Here is a 21,678-nt window from a genome sequence, read left to right as displayed (position 1 = left end):
ACTTGTAAACAAAGTTTTTTTTATTTTCCAACCTAAATCTGTTATTTTAGATTTTGCTTGCTACATACAAAATTTTTTTTTATACAATTTATTTTTATCCATTCAGACCCCTTTTAATTTTTCCTCATTTGTCCTTTTCATTACTTAGTTTAAAGAAAGCCAAGCTCATTTGAAGAACTCTGTTTACAAACTCAAGTATTTCATTATCTAGATTTTCTTAAACAGAACTTTGAGCTTCTTTTAAAACGGATTTAGACCCGGAGATCATGCCTTCAGATAAGCACTCGAACATTCTTCATTATATCAGTGATTTCTGGGCTATTCTTCTTCAGCCTATCAGGGTTACCTTTGTGGTGACGATTTTGCTTTCTTAGATTTGGTATGACTATCATTAAGAACTACTAAAACCGATAGCGAGGCCCGAAATCTAAATTTTCTTATTTTTATACTCTCGCAACCTGTTGCACAGAGTATAATAGTTTTGTTCACCTAACGGTTGTTTGTGTCACCAAGAAATATAAGAGTTAGATATGGGGTTATATATACATAAATGATCAGGATGAAGAGAGGATTTGAAATCCGGATGTCTGTCCGTCCGTCTGTACGTGCAAGCGATAACTTGAGTAAAAACTAAGATATCTTAATGAAACTTGGAACATATGTTCCTTGGCACCCTGAGGAGGTTGCTTTCGAAAATGGGCAAAATCGGTCCACTGCCACGCCCACAAAATGGCGGAAACCGAAAACCTATACAGTGTCATAACTAAGCCATAAATAAAGTTATGAAAATGAAATTTGGAACATAGGATCCTATTAGGGAGGGGCACATTTGGATGTAATTTTTTTGGAAAAGTGGGGGTTACCCCACCCCCAAATAGGCAGTCGTTTATTTTATCCATTTCCTTATACAGTCCAAAAATGAAAGAAATCGGATAATAACCACGCCCACCTCTCATACAAAGGTTAGGTAGAAAATTACTAAAAGTGCGTTAACTCACTAACGAAAAACGTCAGAAACACCCAATTTTACATAAGAAATGGCAGATGGAAGCTGCACTGAGATTTTTTACAAAATGGAAAATGGGCGTGGCGTCACCCACTTATGGGTCAAAAACCATATCTCAAGAACTATTCGACCGATTTCAATGAAATTCGGTATATACACCCTGATGACACGGGTGGAATATGGGCGAAATCGGTTCATAACCACGCCTACTTCCCATATAACTCAATTTTGAATGCCATCTGATTCGTTCACTTTATAATATATACATAATGGTCGAATTGTCTTATCTTTATAAAAGTCCATCAGTAAATTGCGAAAGTATAAAATGTTCGGTGACACCCGAACTTAGCTCTTCCTTACGTGTTTAAATTTAAAGTTTTATTCTCTAACATGACTTTATATTTGATGGTAAAATTAAAAATGTTAATCTCATCGAATATAACCTCAAACAAAGAGGTTTAGTTACATTTTTCTCAGGTCGAAGTGACTCGCAAAGTTCAAATATTTTCTCAACAGTTTTGAAGGGTTAATATTATAACGGTAACTTTTCTAAAGCATTATAAGAGAGTTTTTGATAACATTTCCTTCTCTTCTCTGGAAATTCGCCATATGTAAATCAATTTGCGGCTTGAAGTCTAAGAAGCTGGTCTCGTGAGCAGGGCAGAAGACAAATATTCATGTTTGATAGTGTCGGTGAAAGATGTAAGAACTAACGAATGAAACTGGATACTAACATTCCTCTTGCTAACCTAAGTTTTAGATAAAAGATGAAAGAAACTGAACAACTTTTAACTTTGTTTAGAGTATTTGAGAAGGTATAGCCTTTTCACACAGGAGTTAATTGATCAATTAACCAACCTTTTCTCAATTAAAGCGCTGATGTAGATCGATTTCATTAATTATTTATCGAATACAAACCGGGTGCAAACAGGTATGCAACTCTGCGGGTTGTTGTCCAAACTGTAAATTTGGGAGTGTTTATATACAGATAAAATAGCAATCAACTGATGAAACTTACCAACTTCTTATGAACAGCAAAAACAAAAATGCATAACAAATGGATATTGATAATCGCGTAGCCGGCAGTATGAAGGACAAAAACTGGTTTCTCAATTATAATCTTAATGCACTTAATTTATTTGGCTGTGCGAAAAGGTTGGTTACAATTGAGTAATTCACAGACATGTTGCGCATAAGTCCGAGGAGAGTTCTTGGAAGCTTTACACTTCTTCGTGAAGATATGTAATTTTTTTCGCAATCCACTGTCAAAAAAACTTTTATAATACCCATCTCTCCTCATATAAACAAATTTTTTTTTTGCTTTTTTATATAAAAATATCATTCGGACTTGAGTCGAGTCGAGTATGACTTTATTTGGCATTCATTAAGAAATTAAATTTAAAATTTTTCATTTCCCTCACACTCATATAAAAAACAAAAATATATTGAGTACGTGTCGATATGTAAGGAAATAATCAGCGTCAAGCTGCCACAATTCGATATAAATGCGAATCACCACAGCGCTTGCAACTCCTTCACATACACACCGCGGCAACTCATTTGCGCGCTTTCAATGAAATATTCAGCGTCGTCTGCTGCGCGACTGTAAACCTGGTGAGTTGGCGACTGGAGTGCACCAAAGCAATGCATTGCTGTAAAGTGAAGACAGCGCTGAGGAGCGCGCGTTCAATTGAAATTTGGACCCAACGCGATGAAGTGGCATAAAGTTGTGGTGGCGCGTTGTTGCATGCAGCAGCACTGTTGTAATGATTGTGTTGTTGTGGTGGCTGGCATTATTTTCTCAACTTCGCGTTGTGAATACTTACATACATATGTATGAGTGCATTATGAAAACATTGACACGTTCCTTGTGCCTTGTTGGTTTTGTTGTACGTATTTGTATGCACAAAATTTGTTGGTTATTAATATTCATGAAAGTGGAAACTTTATGATTTTTATTTATTGCATTACACAGAGCGCCAGTCGGAGGTCCAATCCGCAGCCAAAAAAAAAGCGCAACAAAATATTGATATGCATGCGAGCGCGTATGTCAATATATTGCCAACGGTGTGGTGTAAATATGTCAGCAAAAAAGCAAAATATTTGTACCAAAATAACCGCTTTATAAAGATTTACAAAAAACAACAACAACAATGTAAAAAGGCGCATGAGTGCGGCGTGGCTTCAGTATTATAACTTTTTCTGAGCCTCCCCGCCCCTCTATCGGTTAACAAGTAACCACCGCTTCACTTTTATTCATTTATTTTTAATTTTTTATTTTCATTGCATTTTATTTGCTGGCCAATCACAAACTTACAAATATCGACATATGCACTTTTGCATGCTAACAGCCGTGTGTGTGTCTGTATGTACTTATGTGTTGCGTGTATTTTAATCAATGCGGAATTTCATATGCTACATTTCTTCATGCAATTTTTTTCGTCTCGTTTTGCTTTCATATTTTTCATATTTTGTGCCACTGCTTGACTGGTTCTTTTTTTTTGTTGCCCACTGACTGACACGCTAGCACCTTTTGGCATTTTTGCGAGAGTGCAAAGTTTTAATTAAAATACATTTTCCGTGCATATGTGCGTTCACTTTAGTCGTGTTGTTGCCAGCAAAAGAATTTGTTTAATAGTGGTAAATGGAATTTTTAACAGTATCAATAACGGACTCAAATATGTATGCATAGCGGTATTTGCATATTTCCGATACACACATGCTACATACATATTTTTATGGAAATTTTCACATTTCTTTTGAATATAGAAACGTGTTTATTTTTTCAATTATTTCACGTATGAAATCTGTCGAATTTAAAAAAATGTCATCACAGTAATATCGACACTTGATTTTTCAACCATTATTACATTTAATATTCGTAATTGATGAAAGTAAAATTAAAGTTTTGGTGGAACAAAGTAAATTTCATTAGTCTTATTTCTGTTTTTATTGTTTTTCAATAAATTTAAAAAAAATTGAATAAATAAGAAAAATATATTTGTCATACTCCTTAATGTATACTTCGAATTTCTGCGGTATTTTAATAATAATTTTTTTTAATTGCATTTTTGGCATTAAGGCAGTAGTCTGCTTTACAGGCTTCAAAAAATCGATTTTTTTGTTGTGTTTTAAATCTCTTCCAAAACTATCCAAGAATATGTCTTTAAAATTCCAGAGGCCATTTCGACATATTTTCGAAGCTAGAGCAGTTTTAGTGGCCGAGCGTCGAGCAGGTGCGAATGCTCAGGCAAAATTTAAAGCGCGTTTTTTCGAGTTTTCATTTTCACAAGTGTTAGAAAAAGGTGCCGGCCATAGCAAAAAGAATATATGTTCGATCTAAAAAAACCAAAGTGATCTAGCTTCAGTATTAACTTATGTTCTATTTGAACTAAAAAAGTTGGACAAAAGTATTATTTAAACAACTTAGTCATTTTTTCTTAAAAAAGTGAATTTTTTTTCAAACTTCGAAAAAATTTGGAATTTTATAACTTCTTCGGTATTTTTTTAGTTCATAAAGAAAAGAAACTTATAAAAATTAAAAAAAATTGTTCGACTGTTTCAGATGCATCGCACGACCTCCATCACCGGCACCGATTTACAAGTGCAGACTCCAGGCGCTCCAGAAAAATACTTACAACTTTGAAAAAATTTCAATATTTTTTAATAATAAATATTGTTTTTTAAGCTTTAAATATAGTACACTATCGTCTTAAACTTCCGTTTACCGCAATCATTTCCTTCCCTTTTAAAAAAAATTGCTAAAAAAACGTTTTTTTTTGGCTTCTAAAGCAAACTACTGCCTTAATAATAAAGTAATGCGTTGCCTACATTTAGGACTGTATTGCATTTTTGGCATTATCAACATTAGCATGGCACAGTCTGGTAGATTAGAACCCGTCTCCAATTATTAATACTCGTTTTAGAATAGAGTTCGCAGATATTTCTTAAGAATATAATAAAGTGTTGCCTACATTAATGCTGATGAGAACATCTTCGTCCTAATAGTGGTTTTCTCTAAACTTAAAGCAAGTAAAAACATTTCGTATGCATACCTTTAGGAGTAAAGAATTAATTTTTGTAAGAGGTTTCAAAGAATTTATATTTTATTTATCAATTTCAATATTTAGCTATTTTAAATATTTTCAGTCGCAATGATAATGAAATTTAAAAGTTTGAGAGTAGAATTTATAGAGGTCTTTCAGTCCAGGTTACATATGTATCAAATTAATGACTGTGAGGATAGGAAGCTTCGAGAGTAAAAATTCCTATAGCTTATATCCTCCGAAAGGTATGCTTATGAGAATAAAATAAGTAATAGTATCAACTTTAGAAATTAAATGCACTCATCATTTGCAATGGATGCCGATTTTTGGTTTTAAAAAATTTCTTTATAGCAACCTTATCATGTGTTATCATATAAAAATCTAAAATGTTCGTGTTCCGTAGGTTGTCTTGGGATACACAACAGTCAGGAAGACTACGGAGCATTTATACTTCTATTCGAACCAAAAATTATTGTTTTTAATAAAATAAATTATTAATATTAACTTAAATTATTATTTTTAACTAAAAATTCTCAATAATTATATATTGCAAAACTTCGCCTAAAGCTGTGCTTTGAAAAATTAAGTAATGCGCCGAAATGTATGCTTATTTTTTCAATTGGAAAATGTTTAAACCAAATATGTAATTTTAAAGTATTTATAGCATACTTTTCAGCGCAATAATGTAGGTAACAACATATTTCCGATCTTTTTATGGTACTTTGAATGGTACACTCTGGTAATGCATGCTATATTTTAACCGTAACTGTAATTACAACAATAATTTTTAAATTTTTTTTGCAACAAACTATTTCATTAAGGTCCACTTTCAGCCCCAATATGAAAGTAACACCACTACACTGAGTCTCTTGGGTAAAATTTACAGGCCATCAATGGCTCGTTTTGGTTTCACTGAAAATAACTAAAAAACGAAAAAAATTGTGTAAGCGTACTTAAAAAAATTTAAAACAAAATTTTCTGCCCCCGCAGCAGTTGTAATATTACATAACTTTTCATAGCCACATAAACACATTTTACTTTTATTTTCATTTTTATGTTTGTGTAATATAGCGCTACTAAATAAATATTTTTTTCGTGCGAAATAGTCGTGCAACATTATATGCTGCTTTTTTCAGCTACTTCAACGGCCTCTAGGGCATTTTTATGTGCAACCATAAACATTCGGCCGGCCGAGCAACAAAATCAGGTTGCGCATAGCCAACAAGAGTTGTGCGCGGAGGAGGAGGTGGTTAAAGCAAAAAATAGTAGACGAAAAGAAAAATAAATGTATAATAACAAAATGTTGACAAATAAAAACTTGACATCAAAGCAATGACAATAGCTGCAACGACAATCTAGTGGCAACAACAATATGTTGCCAAACAATACGATTGGGTCAAATAAAAACTGATGACACTGATTAATGGATTTTGAAATATTTTGTGAAATAATTTCTGTTTTTTTCCTTCTATTTATTTTTATAACAATGGCGATAGGGTTTCTTTTTATTGTCAATCTGATTTTTTGTTATGGCATTGTGTTTCGCATTTGATGTGCCACTAAGGCTTCGAGTATTTGTCACTTACTAAAAAAATTAAAATGAATTTTCGTGTGAAAATGTTACGTGTTATAATGTTAACTGTAGTTTGCATACATATATTTAATTGATTTAAAAAAAAAATTAGACAAATTACAACATGTCTCTCCATTGGTTTTCCGAATGAGTAATACAAATTTCTGTACAGGAAAGATGTAATTATTGCTGCTGCAGTTGTAATTGATAGTTTAAAATTGTTGTTATATTTACTTTTTGTAACTGAAAATATATTAATTAAGTGTTCCGTATATTTTTATTATTTTAATTGGCTTTGGTTAGTCCAAAAGCTCCTCTATCGGAAGGGAAGACATAATTTTCAAAAGTTATAATCAACTTGAAAACATCTCATGTACTAACAAAGTTTCTTCAAAGGGTAAATGATGGTTCTTGCTTCTATATAAGACTTAAATGGATATTTCTTATACTGACTTAACCAATATGCTTAATGCTCGAAAATTTTACGAAAAGATCCGGCGACTAACTGAAGGTTTCAAGACCGGAGCACACTCCTGTAGGACCCCCAGCGGTGATCTAGTGGTTGATGACCAGAGTATACTGTGTTTGTGGAGGGAACACTTCTCCAGCCTGCTGAATGGCAGTGAAAGTACAACACCAGGAGATGGCGAACCCGATTCCCCAATCGACGACGATGGAACAGATGTTCCATTGCCCGACTGTGAAGAAATTAGAATAGCAATTACCCGCTTGAAGAACAACAAGGCGGCGGGGGCCGATGGATTGCCGGCCGAGCTATTCAAATACGGCGGCGAAGAGCTGATAAGGTGCATGCATCAGCTTCTTTGCGAAATATGGTCGGAAGAAAGCATGCCCGACGATTGGAATCTCAGTGTACTCTGCCCAATCCACAAAAAGGGAGACCCCACAATCTGCGCCAACTATCGTGGGATAAGCCTCCTTAACATCGCTTATAAGGTTCTATCGAGCGTACTGTGTGAAAGACTAAAGCCCACCGTCAACAATCTGATTGGACCTTATCAGTGTGGCTTTAGACCTGGAAAATCAACAACTGACCAGATATTCACCATGCGCCAAATCTTGGAGAAGACCCGTGAAAAAAGGATCGACACACACCATCTATTTGTCGACTTTAAAGCTGCTTTCGACAGCACGAAAAGGAGCTGCCTTTATGCCGCGATGTCTGAATTTGGTATCCCCGCAAAACTAATACGGCTGTGTAAGTTGACGTTGAGCAACACCAAAAGCTCCGTCAGGATCGGGAAGGACCTCTCCGAGCCGTTCGATACCAAACGAGGTTTCAGACAAGGTGACTCGCTATCGTGCGACTTCTTTAACTTGATGCAGGAAAAAAATAAAAGAGCTGCAGAGCTAAATAGAGAAGGTACAATCTTCTACAAGAGTGTACAGCTCCTGGCGTACGCCGATGATATTGATATCATCGGAAACAACACCCGCGCCGTTAGTTCTGCTTTTTCCCGCCTGGATAAGGAAGCGAAGCGAATGGGTCTGGTGGTGAACGAGGACAAGACGAAATATCTCCTGTCATCAAACAAACAGTCAGCGCATTCGCGTCTTGGCTCCCACGTCACTGTTGACAGTCATAACTTTGAAGTTGTAGATAATTTCGTCTACCTAGGAACCAACATTAACACCGATAATAATGTCAGCCTTGAAATCCAACGCAGAATCACTCTTGCCAACAGGTGCTACTATGGACTGAGTAGGCAATTGAAAAGTAAAGTCCTCTCTCGACGAACAAAAACTAAACTCTACAAGTCCCTCATCATTCCCGTCCTACTTTATGGTGCAGAAGCGTGGACGGTGTCAACATCCGATGAGACGGCACTAGGAGTTTTCGAGAGAAAGGTTTTGCGGAAGATTTACGGTCCCTTAAACATTGGCAACGGCGAATACCGCAGAAGATGGAATGATGAGCTGTATGTGTTGTTCGACGACATAGACATAGTCCAGCGAATAAAAAGACAGCGGCTACGCTGGCTGGGTCATGTTGTTCGAATGGATGAAAGTGCCCCAGCTCTGAAAGTTTTCGATGCAGTACCCGCTGGTGGAAGCCGAGGAAGAGGGAGACCTCCACTCCGGTGGAAGGACCAGGTGGAGAAGGACCTGTCTTCACTTGGTATTACCAATTGGCGCCAAACCGTCAAAAGGAGAGATGCGTGGCGCACTGTTGTGGACTCGGCTATAACCGCGTAAGCGGTTTCTACGCCAGTTAAGAAGAAGACTTAACCAATAATATTGATATAATACAAAGGTTCCAATCGAAAATGCTTAGAACAATCACGTGCTCACCATGGTACATTCGCAATGAAAATATCCAGAAAGATCTTGGTATCCCTATGGTAAAGAAAGCAGTAGAGGACAGCAGATTGAAATATATATGTAAACTCCGTGATCACCCAAACCCATTGGCTAATGCTTTAGTACATTCCTGCGATCAAACACGCCTAAAAAGAAGGGATATGTCTGCGTACTAAAGAGCAACGTTTCACCAATACAGCTCAATCACTCGTTTGAGCTGGTCTAGTTTTTAAATAGATTTAAGATTTTATAACTTATTGTTAGGCTTAAAAACAAGCAGATTCAATAAATAAGGAAATATTGAAAAAAAAAACCAATTATAGATCGTTCATATAGTATGGGTCTTTTTTCACCAAAAAAGTCGGATGCACACAAACCCAAACTCTGAAAAAACTTTCAATCCAACTGAAAAAGATTATATATTTCCAACTTCCGAGTTCTATATATAAAGTTTTTCAGATAGCTACTTAGATTGTTAATTAACTCATTCCAATGAAGAGAAAAGTCGTATAATGCCCGAAGATATATAAATTTTGTTTAAACCTTTGGTGATGATTCTCATATTATAAAATTTCATTTCCTTTAATTGTCGAATATCACGGCGACTTCACACAGATCTCAGTGATGTATTTTCATATTCATTTGGCTTGATGAAGGTACAGTGAGTATGAGTTACATTATAGCCTTTTCACACAGCCAAATAATTTGATCAATTAAAATTTTGATTCAGAAACCACCTTGTGCCCTTCACATTGCCGACTACTCGATAATCGATTAACTCTTACAAATTTTTGCCTTTGGTTTTCATAAGAAGTTTGTTAATTTCATCAGGTGATTGCTAATTTTTATTTTTTGAAGTTATACTTCTTATACGACTTCGTTGCGATTATTGTTTAACGCTTCAGTGGAGAGGGAATAGCGTTGAACAATTAACGCGAGAGAGAGAGAGAATGAATGAGAGTAAAGCAGAGAACTTAAAGCACTTGCCATGCTTATGCTATTTGAGCAATTCTTGGGTTTGTAGAACAATTTTTAAATTTTTGGTTGGTGACATGTATGATTGTATGCTTGCGCATTATTTTTCTTTCGTTTCTGTTTCATTTCTGCGAATTCTCAACTATTTTGTGTGACTTTTGGTTGAAATACTCTGCGTTGGCCGTTGAAAAGTTAAGACTATACTTCACAGGATCATTTCTGTAGTCTGTCTTCATTTACTTTCTTTACAAATCGAAAGTATTAGCACCCGCGATGAGGAGGTATATCGTTTCATCTGACAGCGTGAAGTTTATGAACTTCATTTCTAATTTTGTCTTGTGGCATATTTCAATGTAAATTTCTCATTGCCAGAAGCTGAACCATTACTGGCATTCCTCAGAGAGAAATTTTCATTAGAAATGATCAATGGAAGAAATGATCCTACGACAAAAGGAGGTACGACTATTGATGCGGTATTCGCGAGAAATATAGATAAAATAGATGTAAGACATTTCATATCGTATTTTAGTTATCATAATCCAATTGTAAATATTATAGATATCAATCCGTCAGAACGCAGAAATGATAATTTGCTTTATAAAATGTGCATAACAAATTTATAAAATGTGAATTTAAGAAAGTGTTGGTCACTCCACCATATTTTTATCCTTTCCCTCTCGCTAGTTTTCTTTCATACAAAATGATATGCATTTCTTGGAATATCACTAAGAAATATAACTTCTTCCGCGCGTAGGGATTCCATGCACCTTTTTTTTCAGCAGCGCCATTTACCGTCGTGTAGCGTGAACAACAACACGCAGACAAAGAACGTATATATAATTACAAATACGGTCTTTGTCACAGAGTTGCATTTCATTTTCGATCGAGTCGATTAAAATTTAATTGAGAATTAATGTAGATTTTTATTTTGTATGGTAAATCGTTCTTAATCGTTCTGTGCGAATAAACTATTAGACAAACAAAATTAAACTCGCCAATATTTACTCGATTTTCTCAAAAAGGTGACCACAAAAGGTAGTCAGACATAACAGTTTGTTACTATGAAGATAGAAGTGTATGGAATCTTCTAATATTTCTTTTGAAGCGTAGGATACAATTGTGTGATGTATGTAGAAGAGATCTAAAGGAGTTACAAAAGTTTAAAATTATTATTTTATTATATTAGGGAATTTTTGGTATTTTCAGCACTAGTGAGCAATATGTAGGTGTGTGTATGATTAACCTATATTAGAGGAATTAGCTCTAAGAGATTAGGTCTAAAATATAGCTTGGACTATAGGCCATTTGGTGAATCATCTACAGCCCTCAAAGGTCATAAAAAACTTGTTTGCCCCAAATTTGTAACAGTTATAAATACATGTAAATATGCGTTTGAAGAATTGTCCAGCTTTTCTTAACCTCAAACTATGAAATACCATTCCAAACTCATGTGAATGATACATTTTGTCGCAATATGTTGGAAGCACCATTAAAAAATTAGGTACCAAGAGATTTTTTTAAGAAAAAAAACTTATTTAAAAAGCTGTTTGTCAGCTTACAACTGTAAAATATAAAAAAAAAAATTTCAAAAAATGTTGAGAATTAAATATCTATAATTAAAATAAAACTTTTATAATTCAGAGTAAATGTAGTACGACTCTAATATGACCGAAATGGGCAGCACCAATTAAACGAGCATAAAACCAAGTATAAATTTACCATAAAAACTATTACACATGCAACCCTGCTTGTACAAAAATCATGAAAAAAATTTATAAAAATATGCTCAAAGCAACAAAAGCATAAAAACTATGCAGTCATGTTTACAATTGTTATCGTGGCAACTACAAATTTCTCAAAAAAAAAGTAGCAACAACAACAACCTTGTATAGGCGCAAAAAACTATAATTTGTGGCAAGTAAAATGCCGCACGCAACAAATAATAATAAAAATTGCGACAAATTTGTTGCAAACGCGCGTCAGTCGGCAACATGCGGCAATTAGAGTATAAAAATTGAAATTTTTTCAACACTTTTTTCGAACAACAACAACAACACAATGATGAAAGTGAAAAATAAAACGCAAATACATAAAAAAATAAAATGAATTTTTACAAGCAATTTGCAACATATTCGTAATAAATGGCAATTGTTGAGCGGAAAAAGAGTCGAAACACTTTTTCACGCACTTTTGTATGCCACAACGAAGGCGGAACGCAATTGTTGTAATTATTATTGTTGTGTGATTATAATACACGTTAAATTGTTTGTGTTGTTGGGCAAGCTATAACCACGCACTTAAATCATCCACATCCTTAATGTGTCCGCTCTGCCAGCAAACGCACAAACACACACACGCTTAGTAGCTTCACATACATTAAAGGTAGCCGCAGCGTATCGCAGCAATGTCCAGCAGCAATAACTGTTAAAGTGACAGTCATAAAAACTACCATCAACCACAATAATGGGCGTTGGGCGACGCCGACGGAACTACGCTACGTTGTCCTTGCGTATTTATTGGCCATCAGCACTATACTGTACTCACATACAGACGAACGCATGCAAGCTTGTTGCTGGTTGCTGCTTGTACCTTTGCTGTTTGTTGTTGTTGTTGCTGGCGCTGTTGCTCTTTTGACTTTTAGCCGTTTAAATGGCTGTGCAGCGGTTGCTATCTATCAACTTCAGGCATCATCAAGCAGAAAATCATACGTAATATTTTTTACGACGCTCTGCGGTAAGTGAAATACTGAACAGCAACAAGAGCAACCAACTGTTTGTAGTTGGTGTCGGATATGTGGCAATTTGTTTGTATTGAAAAGAGATTGATCTTTTGGTGGAAAATTTTTTTTTAAATATATTTCATTTATTTAAATCGGAAATGTTTTATATAAAATGTGAAATTATATAAATTATAAATATCAAATGCCATCAAATTTCTATCAAAACATATCTCTTTGTAGCACACCACATTCAATTCTTCGTCATTTCAAATGAGATTCCTATCAAATTTGTTCCAATCTAGTCAAGTTTGATAATACCAGTCTTCTCTATAATGTTCAATGCGATACGAATACGTCAAAACATATTACATATTTATTCTCTCCTTTGAACCCTACCTAGTACACTTTTTATCCCTAGCTTTATGTTCCATTACCCCCAGCTTGACTTCTCCTGCACATCAACTTCAACTCTCCTAATCCCTCTAGTTACCGATATTTTGACACCAGCTTGACTTCAGCTGACTCCCTGATTTTCATTCCTTGACCTCTATGACCCATCGTGACACCTACCCCATCTCTCTGATTTCTGACCTGTCAAAATGTCAATAAACTTGACCTGAGCCAAGGTTTTTCGACCTCAGCATCCTTCTCGTTTCTATTCTGAACTTTAAAGTATTATAGCTCACTCAATATTTCATGTTCCATGACCCCAAGCATGACCTCTCCTGATCACCAATCCACTGATCCATATATTGACATCAGCTTGACCTCTCCTGACTCCCCACTTGTCATCTCTTGACCCACCCTCGAGATTTTTAACTTAATCTCTCTGAGCTCTGACTCCTCAAAATGTGAACTAACTTGAACTGATCTAGAGTCTTTCGAACTCACTATCCTGCGCGTTTTAATTATCAACTTTCTCGATAGTTTTCAATATTTCATAAACCAACTGAGAATTACATCGATTATGTAGGACCCGAAGTAAAAACTATACAAATTGATGTACTCTGACTTCATAGATACAGTTGAGGAACATCAAGCCAAAAAGAAATATATTTGCCTATGATTTTTGTGAATAAATTGATTTTTTAAATTATCGTTGCTCACCATTTCTCTTATTTCCAACTCGCTGCCAAATATTTGTACTTCGACTACCAATTTTGAGCTCATTATAAGCTCATGGCTCATAATTTATGCATTTCCATTTACAACAACCTATCGTGCTAGTTATGCCTCCACTCCATCCCACAACTATTCTTTAAGCCAAAAACATGACAGTGATTTGCAAATTAAAAAAAAAAAAAACATGGAGAATATAAAATTCTCCACGGACCAACAAGTGCCCACTTACGTGGGACACAGAGCTGCCTTTTGTAAATGAACTCAAAAAAAGGCAAGTTCATGCCACGCGACACTCCATTATCATTGTAGTAATATGGAAAATATAAAAAGTCAACAACAACAATGACAAACAAAAACACAAATTTAACTATATCTATGCAGGCAGCCTAACGGCCCATTTACAACAAATTGTAATGATACCCTCAAGTGTAGTGAAGTGCAGAGAATTGCTGCGCCTCATTTTAAAATAATCACCGACTTTCCGGCCGCCGCTCATTCGCTTGTCGCTTGCTGCTGTCTGTGTCACATAAACGACACAGCAACGAGAACTCGCCCAACCGCATGGAGAGTGGACGAGCTCGTAGGGTTCGCGTTAGTGTTGGGCTCACCATTTACTCCCTTTTAACACGGAAAGGCAAATTTTTACTTCCTATTCGCCCGCAATAAAGTCATGTGCTCAGACACAGACATTTGCGAGCCGTCGCTTTAGAGCGTTCAACACATTGACACCGTACCGTACCGTGGTCCGTCGCGTTTAGGTTATGTTGAATCACCGGAAACCCATTAATGGAAGTCACAACTATTGATTATGTCGCTCACAGCGCTGCCAACAACACAGCGCAAACGAGCCGAGCCGAGCCAATCGACAAATGTGAGATGGCGGTATAAATTGGACGGCCCGGCCGCCAACAGCCAACAGCCAAATGCACAACTCATCAAGTAGTGTTTGTTGTTGTTGTTCTGAAATCGGGCGAATGCTTCTAAGAGGTCAGTGAAATATTCAGTCAGCCGTTGATTTTCCCATTTCATACAGCGAGTAGTTTGCCGGTGTTTGTGTGTTGCGACAATCATATCTTTAGTGCTTCTGCCAGCCACCTTCGCTTCCTCTCACCGGCTCTACATCTTTTATGATAGTCACCAATTTTATTATAATTTTGCATGCCATTAAGTTTGGTGTAGGCGAGCGTTTGTGTTTGTCGATTGAAAACGGTTGTCCTTTGTATGTGGTGTACATTTAATATCGAGAGTGTGCCCTCTAGGAAACTGATTATTATTTTTGGTAAAGAGCATGAATTTGTTCTCAGAGTATCGAAGTTACTCGACCAATGGAGAGTCTCGTAAGTTTTAAGCCGTTTTCAAACGTTTTCATGAAAAGCTTTTCTTTGGCTAAAAATCATTAAGTGGCTAGTCCTATATTTCTCAAAAGCATGTACTTCTGTTCTGATATTGGGTGGGGACTGAACCCAAATTTGAGATGTTGGTAGTGACAACTAAAATCGGAAGCCGATATTCATCGACTTCTGGCGTAATCTTGCGATAGAAATTTTCTCAAATTTTGGGTCTTTGTATAGAGTGCCATTTTATCATCCCAACTACGACATCAGTGTTGCCAACAGCGAGTTAGTAAACCTTCAATAGTAAAAATATCAGTCAAACAAAAAAACTGAACTATCCAAAGTGATACTTTTGGTGGTTTTTGGGACAAATAATCGATTAGTAAAAACCCACATAACCACAAAACCCCTTAAATTTATCGACAAAAAAGTTTACAAGAAGCCAGAGATAATAAAATAATGAGAGAAATAGAGATAAAGACTCATATAATGCGCACAGGGTTTTTATTTTAATAGAGAGAGAGAGAGAGAGAGAGAGAGAGAGATGGAGATAGAGGTCCACCTTAATAGGAAATATATATAAGTCCCTCTTCTCTATATCTTAGTATATATACCTCCTATATTTCTCCCTCTCTATCATTCACTCTGACTATCTCTCTATTACTTGCTGTCTCTATCCATTTATCTCTCTCTTCCTCATTTAATACATTTCTTAATTTTCCTACTGGGTTCTTTCTTGACCTTATCTATATTTAAAACAATTATATCCACACATTTATGCAAACACTCGATATCTTTTATACTTCGTATTGTAGTTTGACCTTTTAAAAATAAATTTGCATTCAAAAGCATAACGATTCTTCTTTGACTCGCTGTTTGTGGCCATAAATTGAAATTCATTCATTTAATTGGCCGTGGATGCAATTTTTTAACGCTCGAATAGCGCGAGGGTATTGTAAAAGAGCATATGGAATGGAGAGAAGGGAAATCGATTCGGAAGAGAAAGAGTAGCGATTTTGATACTGGAGGGTTTTAAAGAGAAAATATTCAGTTGAAAAATGGTTTCAAAATTAAAAAGGGTTAATAAAAAATTAGAAATATTAGAAATTATAAAAATATTTTTTTTTTTAATTTTCGAATTTTAAATAAAATAAATATTAAATTTTTAATGTAAAATAATTTTTAAAATTTTATTTTTCGAAATTTATCCAATGAAAATAAGGAATTAATATCTTTAATATATTTTTCAAATATTCGAGGTTATATCAGGGTTCAACAAAACCTCGCCTATTTCAAAAGTTCTTTAAACTCACTCAATAATTACATGCAATTAATTTCTAACGATTTGAACCATTATAAAATTGTCTGGGCAGCGAATAAATAGCAAAAAATTTAATTTTCAAAAAAAAAAAAAAATGAAATGAAATCAGCCTAAAAGTCGCACGGAAGCGCAAAATAAAGCGCATTCAAGCCCGAATAGTGGCGAGATAAATTGATGCAGATAGCGATGGAAGTGCATGCAAACAGCGGCGGCGGCAAGCCGACAACGACAGGCGCTTGCCACATGATGGCGTGAACATGCACGAATACGCTATAGGCAATACAGCAAAAGCAGAAACAACAACAAAAACGCCGAAAAACGAAACGCGAATCGCGCAGAGCTTTGTGCGAAATCAATTTAATGTTGAATTGGTGCCAAGAATCTGATTTTCTAATGCTATGGCGCGACGCGCCGCAGCACAACGCCTCACCACGCTTGCGTCGCATTCGCGTTGAACCGCATACAAACTGAATGCTGAAAAAAAGACTATTACATGCAACATACCACACACTTACACATACATACAATAGTTAGTAATGACACAGCCGCCGCAACGAGTGTGAAGGAGGAGAAGGAGCCACAAAGAGCGGGAGTGCGGATGACAGCGCGTCCAACCGGCTGTTGCTATCACAACGCGGAAATGGCGAATGCGGAAATGCGCGGACACAGTAACACAAAACAAACGTACATTTATGTATGCTCACATATGTGAGAGCGCTTTAGGCAATTCAACCATACGACGCGCTCATTTTCACTTCACAAATTCATTCAATCGCCTGTGCGCCGTCATATGGTGGCCATCCAACTCCACTCCACGAACACCGAGCACCGCTAACTGAATGGGTTGTCTATCTCGTTGATTGCCACTGGACGCCATTGACTTTAAAGCCCGCACCCATTTGTATGGTAATGAATGGAGTGGCATGCAACATGGCAATGGCTAGCTTTTGTGTGGGAACTCCACTATTGATTAAGCGCAAAAGCTAGCTAACGAATGATGAGCTAACCTAACGATAATCTTAAGGCAAAGAATGCTCCGCTACTTTGCGGCATGTGAAGCGTCTATGCAACGTTTAGCGGATTAAGTGTGAGCATGGCGTAAGTGCAGTGCTAATAGTCCGGAAATTGCGGCACAAACGACGGGAATTGCCGAGTAGAATGCTTAAAATAAAATTAGTGATTCAACTGCAGATTTGACTATGCGGCCGTTTAGCGAAGAAAGCTTGAAAAAATGTTAAAGTGAGCTGAATAGAATTTGGCAGATAAAGTTGGAGAGAGTTGTATAGCTATTGGCTTTGTGTTTGCAATTAGAACTTAGAACTTCGTTTTAAGCTGATCCCTTCAATACGTATTGAGATTTGTTTAGAAATATAAAATTTTTGCTGTGAAAATGGCAAGAAAGTAGAAAAGGAATGACAATTGGATTGAACACGCTCTCCCAAAAGAGCCAAGCAAAACATTTCTATGGTAACAAATAGGTTGGTGAGGTCGACTATATTATACTCTCTTTCTCTCCCAAACTCGTCCTCTCCATATTTTTTCTCTCTCTTTCTACCTTCTCTTTCTCTCTTCCTCTTCATATACTTTCTCTTTATTTCTATTTTTCTTTCTCTCTTCCTCTCTATATAATTTCTCTATCTTTCTTTCTCTCTTTATTATTTCTCTCTTTATCCTTTCCTCTCCATAGTTTTTCTTTCTTCCACTCAATATATTTTCTATACCTTTCTATCTCTCCAGTCACTGAGTTGATGTACTCAATCGATGATATCTCGGATATACCTTCACGGTTTTTGGTTATAAAAAGAGTTAAGGTCTATCGCTTTTCGGGGTTTTCTACTCTCTCAAAAGTTTCCAGTGGGATCAGATGATGATATGACATTTGTTGTAAATGGGTTATAGCGTACCCTTATATATGGGTACCTTATGATATGTGGCGACAATTGAATATTTAAGATACTGTACTATCTGAGTTAGTGAGTCTTCTACAATGAACTGATAGCAATTGGATTGAACACGCTCTCCCAAAAGAGCCAATCAAAACATTTTCATGGTAACAAGTTGGTGAGGTCTACTATATTTTCTCTCTATCCCTTCCTCTCAATATTTTTGCTCTCTCTTTCTATCTCCATTTCTTTCCCACTTCCTCTTCATATATAATACTTTCTCTTTATTTCTCTTTTTCTTTATCCCTTCTCTCTATATATACTTTCTCTAATTTCTATCTCTCTCTATCTTTTCCTCTCCATAGTTTTTCTCTCTTCCTCTCAATATATTTGCTCTATCTTTCTTTCTCTCTAGTTACTGAGTTTTGAGGGCTATTTTGTGGTACTCAATAGATCATATCTCGGATATACCTTCACGGTTTTTCGGGGTTTTCCACTTTCTCAAAAGTTCCCAGCGGGATCAGATGATGATATGACATTTGTTATATATGGGTTATAGGGTACCCTTATATATGGGATATATGACGACAATTGAATATTTAAGATGCTGTACTATCTGAGTTAGTGAGTCTTCTACAATTAACTGACTTGTAATGCCTCAGATTTGTAAAAATGAAAATACTTTTTATTTTTAAATTATATTTATATACCAAAGGACTGACCCTCAATGAAGGCAACTTCCTATTGACTTTATTTATAGGCCAAGCTATCCCAATTTTGGACTTTAGCTACCAATTTTTGATGTTAGAGTAAATCGGTTGAGGTTGAGGACTCTAAAAATTTGATGACAGGGTTGTAATCCTTTAACCCTGTCTTTCTAAGTCACTCAAAATTGCTATTTATCTATTTTAACTGCTTATAACAAATTGCTTGCTACGTTATTTTCTTAATTTGGTATATTGAAACCTCAGTAAATGAGTATATTTTGGTTTTGACAGAAATGTATGACAGCTGTCAAAATGCAACACTGCATTTTTCACTTTATAAAACAAAATTTTCGAATTACTTCAAATCGTACAATCGTACTCAGTGGTGACTTTTCAAATATTTTCCAACAACTTTTCTACTTTTTTTTACCATTTCACTTTTAAATTGCAAGTAAACTTTACTTTCCAATTGACTTTGTTGCCACCACCTGAGTGCAACATTTCCGCACTCCACGCTAAACTACTTAATATACGAGTACTACCTCATAAGTGTGTGCCTGTGTTTGTGATTTTCGAAAAGATGCACCACTTCACTATGTCCAGCATAATCAATTTCATTTCCTCACTAATTAATTAAATTCAGAAAAAGTATGCATTGCCGCAAACAAAACTCGCTTTCATTTCCAAATCACAAACACACACACTCACACAGAGAGATGAATATTTGTATGGCCGGTGTATGCATAACTCAACTTCGACAGAGAGCGAGAGACTGGGGTCCATACGCCGCTACTAACTGGCTTTTAGTTGCAACCGCCACTTCCAAGTTCGTGCAAAATGTCCGGTGCTGTCTCGGGCTGCTGTGGCAATTGCTCATTGGCAGTGGCTTAATGCTTGCGCATTGGCTATTTCCCCACCGACCTCCTTCCTCTTCTGCATACAAGCAGTCATTTGGCACGACTAAATATTTATTTCTGGTATATATGTATGTATATATGCAGCACGCTTAACTTCATTTGCTTGGACAATTTCTGCCTGCCACCATCAACACTTGACTGGCCTCGTTGGCTGTCGCTTTTCAATGCAAACTTTTGTTCCGCTGCAGGCGCATTTAGTTGCTGATTTTTAGAATTTCTATTTTTTACAATTTATTGTATTTGTTTTTGCTTTTTTACTGCTTTTCTGCGTCTGCATTTGCTGTTCTACATTTCCAGTTTTTGTTTTTTTACTCCGGTTTTCTATATCGTTTTTTTTTTTTTTGTTTTTTTGCCGGTTGCCCGCAAATTGTTAGATTCGTGTTTTATTTACTTGCCATTCTATTCACTATCCGCTTGGCTTTTTTTCGCTTTCTTTTGCACTCATTTTCTTGTCGCTTTTTTTGTTGTTTTTATTTTTCTAATTTTATTATAGCCGTTTTTTCTGCAATTTCTCTCCTTGTGGCGCTGTTATTTTTCTTGCCATTATTTTTATGCTGAGATTTTATCGAAAAACACTTTCATTAAAATTACTCCAATTTTCGCTGATTCCTTCTGCTCTTCGTTTTCTGTTTTTCTCTTTTTTGCTTTGTGGCATATTACTCGTGTTGTTTGTGTTATTGTGAATTGGACATTTTTCCGACAACGCTTTCCGCCGACATGCCATTGCAGGCGCGTGTATATTTTATTTCTACCGTTATTCACTATCTCAGCATAGCATCTTCATGCCGCTGCTGCCTCGTTGCTGGTGTGGTGTTTTTTTTAGCCATTTTTCATGACATTGGCGGTAACTGTGTGTGGCAGCAAACTTTGGGGCTCTGCTGAATTGCAAAAGTCTGCCTTTGCTCTGCTCGCCTTCGGTTTCAGTGCCCCTGTGGGTTTTGTCGTAATTCTATCAACACATAAAAGTTTATTAAGTTCGATATTGAGCCTGCAGGAAAAGTTCAGATATGCTTCGAAGATAGAAAGTGACTTATTTTAACTGAGTACAGCTTTTTCATATAGTCCCGCCATTTCAGGCTAGTATATATAAAACTTTAAAGCGCAAAACAGAGATATTAAAAAATAGCTTTTAAAAGGAAAAATCGATCAAAAGCAAGCTTGATCGATTTTTGCTAAACAGTTAAATCATACAAAATCAATCAAAAGCAAGCTTAAGCAAGCAAGTGTTGTTTGCATAATCGATCTTTGCTAAACAGTTATTTTTTCAGTCTGGTATAAGTAAAGCTTTTAAGCTTAAAATAAAGCTTTTAAAGGAGAGCTTTTAAATCAGAGATCACAAGAAATGCAGCAAACGATTAAAAACAAACTTAATTATTCTTATCTAATTAGTAGAATATTCAGTCTGGTACAAATAAAGCTTTTAAGCATAAAATAAAGCTTTTAAAGCAGAGATAGCAAGAAAAGAAACAGCCGACTAAAAGCAAGCTTAATCGATCATGGCTAAACATTTACATACTCAGTCTGGTTTAAATAAAGCTTTTAAGCACAAACCGGAGTTTTTAAGTGTGAGCTTTTAAAGCTGTCATTCTTGTTGATAAATGTGATCACAGTTTCTAATTTTTTGAGACTCTAAATGATTTTCTATTCACCGAAACAGTTTAAACTGGGAACCAGATAAAGAGCTTTTAAGCTTTCAGTTCATACCTGGATCGTTCTATCTACTATCAAAAGCTTCTTCACTGTTTAGACATAT

General features: G+C 35.9%; 1 protein-coding gene and 1 pseudogene across 1 annotated transcript in view; one reads left to right on the top strand and one right to left on the bottom strand.

The window, feature by feature from the left end:
- LOC105221358 (CUGBP Elav-like family member 4) overlaps positions 1 to 21,678 on the bottom strand; it is an 867,302-nt gene that overhangs the window by 779,763 nt on the left and 65,861 nt on the right. The gene's annotated exons all lie outside the window — the stretch shown is intronic.
- LOC114803785 (small nucleolar RNA U3) lies at positions 10,117 to 10,228 on the top strand (annotated as a pseudogene).

This window comes from Zeugodacus cucurbitae, chromosome 4 (genome assembly GCF_028554725.1).
Source record: "Zeugodacus cucurbitae isolate PBARC_wt_2022May chromosome 4, idZeuCucr1.2, whole genome shotgun sequence".
Classification (NCBI taxonomy): Eukaryota; Metazoa; Arthropoda; class Insecta; order Diptera; family Tephritidae; genus Zeugodacus; species Zeugodacus cucurbitae.
This window is presented reverse-complemented; position numbering and strand designations above follow the sequence as displayed.